Genomic DNA, 9519 nt, shown 5'->3' with positions numbered 1-9519 from the left:
TACCCAAAGCAATAGCATCGCTGACCGGTAATAGAGTCCGTCCGAGGACACGGCAGCTAACAGCTCGAGGCGGCATCGATGCCGGACCAGGTCCGACGACCAATAACCGTCCGTGCTTGCAACCGGCCGAACGCTTAAAAGCGACCCTATACCATATCGTTTATACCGTCTGGCAGTCGACCGGAGCACGCGGGGTCTGACGCAAATAAATTTGTGACAGGCTACCGCCGCGGTCGTAGATCGACACCAAACGGGTCGCGACGTCCTACTGAGAGAGAAGTGCATGCCATCGCCGCCTAACGCATAACCGACGGCGTATCGCAGGACGAATCCCGGTCAATCGCACGCCAATAAATGGAAGACAACGATAACATTGAAGCTCTCTTTCGATCTTTCGGGTTTCTCAGGTTTACCCCTGAACGGTTTCACGTACTCTTGAACTCTCTCTTCAAAGTTCTTTTCAACTTTCCCTCACGGTACTTGTCGCTATCGGTCTCGTGGTCATATTTAGATGGAGTTTACCACCCACTTAGAGCTGCACTCTCAAGCAACTCGACTCTGAGGAGAGATCCTCTCGATACGCGCAACGGTCGCTACGGGCCTGGCACCCTCTATGGGTAAATGGCCCCATTCAAGATGGACTTGAACTCGCCGAAACGCACCGAGATAATCGGATCCTCCCTAACACTACATTTCCCAGCGTCCGTCTCCGGCCGCGGGATTTAGTGCTGGGCTCTCCCTGTTCGCTCGCCGCTACTAGGGAATCCTAGTTAGTTTCTTTTCCACCGCTTAGTAATATGCTTAAATTCAGCGGGTAATCTCATCTGCTCTGAGGTCGTATTATGATTATGATGTGCTTGCAAACGTTAGTAAGCAAGCGCACACAAAATCGACGAGGAACCTTTGAATCGTCCAAATTTGCCGGAACGAAACCGCATTTCGAAGAGTTCGGGTTTCCGGTTATTGGGAGGGTCGCAAGAATATAAAATCTCTAGGACACACAACCGCGCCGTAATCCCACAGAACGTCAACGAACGGAAATGTCCGATGTTGCAAAGTGGACTGGCTCACACGTTGAGTGAATTATTTAAGAGCACGCATATACGCGAAACTCCATCATTCGCCGGCAAGCCGTTTAAAGCAAGCGGCAGTCTGGTAATGTTATACGACTCTCAGCCAGAGGTGGTCCGGGAACAGTATCCGAGGACCGCAATGTGCGTTCGAAATGTCAATGTTCATGTATCCTGCAGTTCACATGTCGACGCGCAATTAGCTGCGTTCTTCATCGACCCACGAGCCAAGTGATCCACCGTTCAGGGTGATTTTATATATATTTATACATGTTTCGATCGTGATTCCCTCGAAATCGTTTAAGATAACTCGGGCGATTCTGAAACTAGTATGATTATTATGGTTACAATTAGTACACCGTAAAGCTTTCGCGTTTCGGTCCGAGATACAAAATCTCGTTTCAAAATTGAAATATGAATATTTCACTGTGTGTGAGATTGAAAAATCTGCTTTCGCTGATTTTTCATTTCTTAAAACAACGCAATGAAGCGAATGTTCAAATTCGCACAATTTGAATAAAATGTGCAGAGTATATAGAATACTAACGCAAGCGTTTACTACAATCGACTTTAAAACACTAGACTTTCATCTAGCGCCCAAAGAATTGATTGAGCTATGCGTTTAAAGTATAAATTTCAATGGCTGCTGGCACCAGACTGGCCCTCTAATAGATCCTCGTTAAAGGATTTAAAGTGTACTCATTCCGATTACGGGGCCTCGGATGAGTCCCGTATCGTTATTTTTCGTCACTACCTCCCCGTGCCGGGAGTGGGTAATTTGCGCGCCTGCTGCCTTCCTTGGATGTGGTAGCCGTTTCTCAGGCTCCCTCTCCGGAATCGAACCCTGATTCCCCGTTACCCGTAACAACCATGGTAGTCGCAGAAACTACCATCGACAGTTGATAAGGCAGACATTTGAATGATGCGTCGCCGGTACTAGACCGTGCGATCGGCACAAAGTTATTCAGAGTCACCAAGTCAAACGGTGAGCAAGGCAAGCCCGCCACCGATTGGTTTTGATCTAATAAAAGCATTCCTTCCATCTCTGGTCGGAACTCTATTTGCATGTATTAGCTCTAGAATTACCACAGTTATCCAAGTAATGTGGGTACGATCTAAGGAACCATAACTGATGTAATGAGCCATTCGCGGTTTCACCTTAATGTGGCTTGCACTGAGACATGCATGGCTTAATCTTTGAGACAAGCATATACTACTGGCAGGATCACCTGGGTGCTATATATATATATAATAGCATAGTGCGTAAATGTCCCTCGGCGTCACCCGAGAGACCACACTTTGTATAGAAAAGTTCGATGAATATTTCTAAACAACGAATTTTCTTACATATATATATCTGAGTCGTACGATATTCCCTGGAACATAACGAACAGTTTACATCGCGACTTGATATTTTATATATTCTGCGCTTACACAGAGGCTAGACCTTTAACAACCGTCGAAACGGCGGTCCGTACATGAAATTTGCGGTCCGCAGACCCAGTTAATTTCAAACAGTCTCTTTACCCTTCGTTAGATTGAAAACGTCGGGGCGAATTCATTATAAGAATTCATCGTTATAACTAACTTTTATTCTCGCTCGGAGAGTATTGAGTTGATTGCATTTGTATATTTTATTTTCCGCATAAGAGTCTTTGCGTCAACGACACATGCCCGCGGATATGCTGTACAGTATGGTTGAACACTTATAAATAAGGTCCAGAACCCGGCCGTAAACCGACATCCGAACATATACGGCGTATATTATTCTAGACACGGTCTACGACAGTTTGACCTGCAGCGACGGGTCGCCTCGGGTTACCGTGCGAACCATCACCGCGATGGTCTGGACAGGCTATATGGCGGGTCGCAAGAAAATAAATTCTCTAGGACGCGCAACCACTTTAGCAATTTTAGAGTACGTTGTGGTCCAAAAACAAACGTCCTCGCTTTAAAATTGAAATATGAATATTTCACTGTGGTGAGATTAAAAAATCTGCTTTCGCTGATTTTTCATTTTCTTAAAACAACGCAATGAAGCGAATGTTCAAATTCGCACAATTTGAATAAAATGTGCAGAGTATATAGAATACTAACGCAAGCGTTTACTACAATCGACTTTAAAACACTAGACTTTCATCTAGCGCCCAAAGAATTGATTGAGCTATGCGTTTAAAGTATAATATTCAAAAAGAACGCCGTTTTCACAACGAACTTCGTCATTCGCTCAGGCATCTGGCGATACCGAGCAGATATACATGGCAGTGCTCTCACACAATGCATAAGAGCGCTAAGCGGTTGTAAACTGCGTCACGCTGCTTTTGCACACTGCGCAATATTTTTTGCGACTAGCTCCGGTCAAACGTTAATGAAACGAATGATCATTGCCAGAAGCTTTTGCCCACAGTATATTATACTATAGGAGCGCACTTGATTACAGCAATAATTTGTCGAGTAATCACAAGATTTCATATTTGTGGTCAGCAGACCCAAATAATTTTAACTCGCACCGATCGAACGTTCATAAATGAATGATCCTCGGTGCGAGAAGCTTCGTCAGTTCTGCTGCACCACCCATCTATTTGACTTTAGTCCATTTGTAAATCCTATATTATAAAATATATAGATTTTATTTTGCGGTCCGCAGACCCAAATAATTTCAACTCGCTCCGATCAAACGTTCATTAAACGAAAGACATCGCTGCGAGAAGCTTGCTAGTTCTGCTACATTCACATATATTTGACCGTAGTCAATTTGTAAAATTCTATATTATTAAAATATATAGATTTCATATTTGCGGTCCGCAGACCCAAATAATTTCAACTCTCTCTGATCGAACGTTTAAAAACGAATGATCCTACCACCAGCTATAGCCGCAAACCAGCATCCGAATATATACGGGGTATATAATTCTAGATGTGGCTCACAACATTATTAAAAGTTACGCTAATATATCATTGACAGACTAAAAGTATCGAATATGATGTAAAAACTACACCGGGGAATGATATCCGTACCCGCCCGAACAACATAGCGTACTTTAGCCTGAGCTTGCTCGCATCGCACTCGACACGACCTATCCCCCTATATAAGGCGCGCGGCCACAGTAAGCGTAAGTATTCGACTGAGTCCCAAGCGATGTGATTTTGACCTGCGGCGAGGCGTCGCTCCGGGTTACGGTGTGAATCGTCAAGACAAAAGTCTGGGAAAATTTCGAACTGTGAACCCTTATGATAGAAAAATTTTTGTCGAAAATTTTGTTAGATGTTCAAACAGTTTTATATATATGGACAATATGAATTATAGTTAATTATTGAGTTTTTAGGTGTTTTTTGGGTTTTTTAAACTTTTGCATAAAATTATGTATTTATTGATTTTTATAGATCTCAATGAATATAAAACGAATTTTATATATAGTTATATTATTTTTTATAATTATTTGTTTAAATTTTCTAATTTTACAATAAATGTTCAAACCAGTTTTCCTCGATTTTCTCTTAAACCGTAAAAGATATGAAAAAACTTTGTTCGTACGAAAGATGCAGAATAAAATTACGAATAAAATGGTATATAAATGGTTAGGTGTGTTCATATAATTTTCTCTAGATTTTCCGATTTTTCCAAATTTTCACGACGGCAACTCGCCTGTAGGCCACACCGTGCAAAATTCGAAGTTGTGATATATGGAAAAAGAACTAAGAATTTTGAGACCTTTCTAATGATGTATAATACTTTATATGTTTTCTTTAGAGAAATATCGAATCGTGAAGAGTGTTGCTCCAACCTAGCCGCACTTTGCATTTTGACATGTTAACATCTACACATATTGCTCTATAACATAAAAACCGTAAAAGATACGAAAAAACTTTGTTCGTACGAAAGATGCAGAATAAAATTACGAATAAAATGGTATATAAATGGTTAGGTGTGTTCATATATTTTCTCTAGATTTTCCGATTTTTCCAAATTTTCACGACGGCAACTCGCCTGTAGGCCACACCGTGCAAAATTCGAAGTTGTGATATATGGAAAAAGAACTAAGAATTTTGAGACCTTTCTAATGATGTATAATACTTTATATGTTTTCTTTAGAGAAATATCGAATCGTGAAGAGTGTTGCTCCAACCTATCCGCACTTTGCATTTTGACATGTTAACATCTACACATATTGCTCTATAACATAAAAACCGTAAAAGATACGAAAAAACTTTGTTCGTACGAAAGATGCAGAATAAAATTATGAATAAAATGGTATATGAATGGTTAAGTGTGTTCATATAATTTTCTCGAGATTTTCCGATTTTTCCAAATTTTCACGACGGCAACTCGCCTGTAGGCCACACCGTGCAAAATTCGAAGTTGTGATATATGGAAAAAGAACTAAGAATTTTGAGACCTTTCTAATGATGTATAATACTTTATATGTTTTCTTTAGAGAAATATCGAATCGTGAAGAGTGTTGCTCCAACTTAGCCGCACTTTGCATTTTGACATGTTAACATCTACACATATTGCTCTATAACATAAAAACCGTAAAAGATACGAAAAAACTTTGTTCGTACGAAAGATGCAGAATAAAATTATGAATAAAATGGTATATGAATGGTTAAGTGTGTTCATATAATTTTCTCGAGATTTTCCGATTTTGCCAAATTTTCACGACGGCAACTCGCCTGTAGGCCACACCGTGCAAAATTCGAAGTTGAGATATATGGAAAAAGAACTAAGAATTTTGATACCTTTCTAATGATGTATAATACTTTATATGTTTTCTTTAGAGAAATATCGAATCGTGAAGAGTGTTGCTCCAACCTAGCCGCACTTTGCATTTTGACATGTTAACATCTACACATATTGCTCTATAACATAAAAACCGTAAAAAATACGAAAAAACTTTGTTCGTACGAAAGATGCAGAATAAAATGGTATATAAATGGTTAAGTGTGTTCATATAATTTTCTCTAGATTTTCCGATTTTTCCAAATTTTCACGTCGGCAACTCGCCTGTAGGCCACACCGTGCAAAATTCGAAGTTGTGATATATGGAAAAAGAACTAAGAATTTTGAGACCTTTCTAATGATGTATAATACTTTATATGTTTTCGTTAGAGAAATATCGAATCGTGAAGAGTGTTGCTCCAACCTAGCCGCACTTTGCATTTTGACATGTTAACATCTACACATATTGCTCTATAACATAAAAACCGTAAAAGATACGAAAAAACTTTGTTCGTACGAAAGATGCAGAATAAAATTATAAATAAAATGGTATATGAATGGTTAAGTGTGTTCATATAATTTTCTCGAGATTTTCCGATTTTTCCAAGTTTTCACGACGGCAACTCGCCTGTAGGCCACACCGTGCATAATTCGAAGTTGTGATATATGGAAAAAAAACTAAGAATTTTGAGACCTTTCTAATGATGTATAATACTTTATATGTTTTCTTTAGAGAAATATCGAATCGTGAAGAGTGTTGCTCCAACCTAGCCGCACTTTGCATTTTGACATGTTAACATCTACACATATTGCTCTATAACATAAAAACCGTAAAAGATACGAAAAAACTTTGTTCGTACGAAAGATGCAGAATAAAATTATGAATAAAATGGTATATGAATGGTTAAGTGTGTTCATATAATTTTCTCGAGATTTTCCGATTTTTCCAAATTTTCACGACGGCAACTCGCCTGTAGGCCACACCGTGCAAAATTCGAAGTTGTGATATATGGAAAAAGAACTAAGAATTTTGAGACCTTTCTAATGATGTATAATACTTTATATGTTTTCTTTAGAGAAATATCGAATCGTGAAGAGTGTTGCTCCAACCTAGCCGCACTTTGCATTTTGACATGTTAACATCTACACATATTGCTCTATAACATAAAAACCGTAAAAGATACGAAAAAACTTTGTTCGTACGAAAGATGCAGAATAAAATTACAAATAAAATAGTATATAAATGGTTAGGTGTGTTCATATAATTTTCTCTAGATTTTCCGATTTTTCCAAATTTTCACGACGGCAACTCGCCTGTAGGCCACACCGTGCAAAATTCGAAGTTGTGATATATGGAAAAAGAACTAAGAATTTTGAGACCTTTCTAATGATGTATAATACTTTATATGCTTTTTTTAGAGAAATATCGAATCGTGAAGAGTGTTGCTCCAACCTAGCCGCACTGCATTTTGACATGTTAACATCTACACATATTGCTCTATAACATAAAAACCGTAAAAGATACGAAAAAACTTTGTTCGTACGAAAGATGCAGAAAAAAATTACGAATAAAATGGTATATAAATGGTTAGGTGTGTTCATATAATTTTCTCTAGATTTTCCGATTTTTCCAAATTTTCACGACGGCAACTCGCCTGTAGGCCACACCGTGCAAAATTCGAAGTTGTGATATATGGAAAAAGAACTAAGAATTTTGAGACCTTTCTAATGATGTATAATACGTTATATGTTTTCTTTAGAGAAATATCGAATCGTGAAGAGTGTTGCTCCAACCTAGCCGCACTTTGCATTTTGACATGTTAACATCTACACATATTGCTCTATAACATAAAAACCGTAAAAGATACGAAAAAACTTTGTTCGTGCGAAAGATGCAGAATAAAATTACGAATAAAATGATGTATAACTCGATATATGTCATAATATATTTTTCATGAGATTTTTCAATTTTTACTTTAAATTAAAAAATGTTTGAAATTTTTCGCTGACTTTAAATTCATTTGCGGGTTATGCTTTTTTTTACAATATTGTTTCAAATGATGTAAGTAGTTAAATTAGCGAGGTGCCTCAATATGCAAAAATTTGGCCCACCCTAATATATATATAGATATATATATATATATATATATATATATAGACACAAACTTGTAAATAAATATATATATATATATATATATATATATATATATATATATATGCCCAAGAAACAATTTCATTATATTATTTCACCATCTGAAGACAAACCTCTCGCTTTATATATATATATATATATATATATATATATATATTAATTGTTTAATATGAACAAAACAGCACTCAGATTTGTTTAACACAACTTTATTTTATGATTACAGACGTTTCGAGACCAGGGTGTGTCTCATCTTCAGTGTAATTTCAAAAACAGTTACTTATATACTACACATTCTTTAATAATTTATTTAAATTTCATTTAATTTTTGATATACAAAAAACACCAACTATTCCTTGCAATGCTTGACACAGTACTAAAGAAACATATAACACTTACAGAAATATTCTAAACAAATTTGAAGTACTTAACTAGATGGAGACAGGATGGGTATCATTATAATGTAAATAAAAGGAGTGCTATCGCATACAAAAATCGAAAAAATGAAAAAACAAATTAATTTATTGAAAACGAATAAGATAAATGAAAAAAATTTTATAAATTATTAATGATGTTTATATAAGTGTCATGTAAAATATTTGTGTCGGTTCTTAGATTTATGCTATTGTTAGTCCGAACTATTAACATTGATTCTGCCATGCTCCGTTTAAATAAGTCTTTCTCATGGAATAAAATTTGGGGATTGTCAAAATCAAACTTATGGTTGTTGATATTAGCATGATCCACAAGTGTACTTTTAAATTTTTTGTTATCTATTTTTTCACATTGTAATTCATGTTGCCTGAGTCTCTTTTCTAAGTTCTGGCAGGTCTGGCCAATATAAGAACAATTACAATCCAAACAATTTACTTTATAAACTATATCTTTCTTTTTTGTTAATGGAGTTTCATCTTTAATTTTGGAATATAAAAATTTTAATTGTTTTAATGAAGAAAAAGTAATACGAATATTGTGTTTTTTGAAAAGTCTTTTTGATAATTGGTTAAAATTATTGTCGTAAGATATGGAAAATTAATGAAAAAAGTTATTTCAGGAACACTTGTTTTGCCAGGCTCTTCCGGTTTCTTATCAAAAGGTTCAAGTAATTTTGCGACTCTATTTTTAATAATTGGACAAATTAACTTATATGGAAAATTATTGCCAAGTAGGATCGTTTTAACTAATTTTATGTTTGCATCATAAAACAGAGGATCAGATAATAAAATAGCGTGATCTACAAGATTTAGAATGGTAGAAATTTTTATATTGAGAGGAACATGCGAATTAAAATTAATGTATCTCCCGGACCAACTACCCCAGTAGAAATACATCTGAGCTGGAGATGATTTTAATGCAAGCTAAATATTTGAAGTGTAGCTTATGTTAAATAATGTTGAGCCCACGTTCACAACGTGCGATTACTATGAGCTGAATATGAGACGATTCATATAAGATTCACATGAATTTTCCATATTGCTAAATGTGGAACGAATATAAGCGATATATGATATGTTTTACATATGATTATTCGATATTGCTGAATGTGGGATATATATGAGAAACTGAATATGAGTTTTACA

At 36.4% G+C, this 9519-nt stretch overlaps 1 non-coding gene and 1 pseudogene across 1 annotated transcript; both read right to left on the bottom strand.

Annotated features, from left to right (window-relative positions):
• The window catches only part of LOC113378967, a 3691-nt pseudogene extending 2853 nt beyond the window's left edge, over nucleotides 1–838 (bottom strand).
• Nucleotides 839–1166: 328 nt separating this feature from the next.
• On the bottom strand, nucleotides 1167–1321 carry LOC113378998. The gene has a single exon (XR_003367309.1). It is a non-coding gene; the product is annotated as a 5.8S ribosomal RNA (ribosomal RNA).
• Nucleotides 1322–9519: the final 8198 nt, after the last annotated feature.

This window comes from Ctenocephalides felis, unplaced genomic scaffold (genome assembly GCF_003426905.1).
Source record: "Ctenocephalides felis isolate EL2017-DRISC unplaced genomic scaffold, ASM342690v1 CF-g0.4_SCAFFOLD_01886, whole genome shotgun sequence".
Taxonomy (NCBI): Eukaryota; Metazoa; Arthropoda; class Insecta; order Siphonaptera; family Pulicidae; genus Ctenocephalides; species Ctenocephalides felis.
The sequence above is the reverse complement of the archived record's forward strand: the minus strand, read 5'-3'. Positions and strand labels throughout refer to the sequence as shown.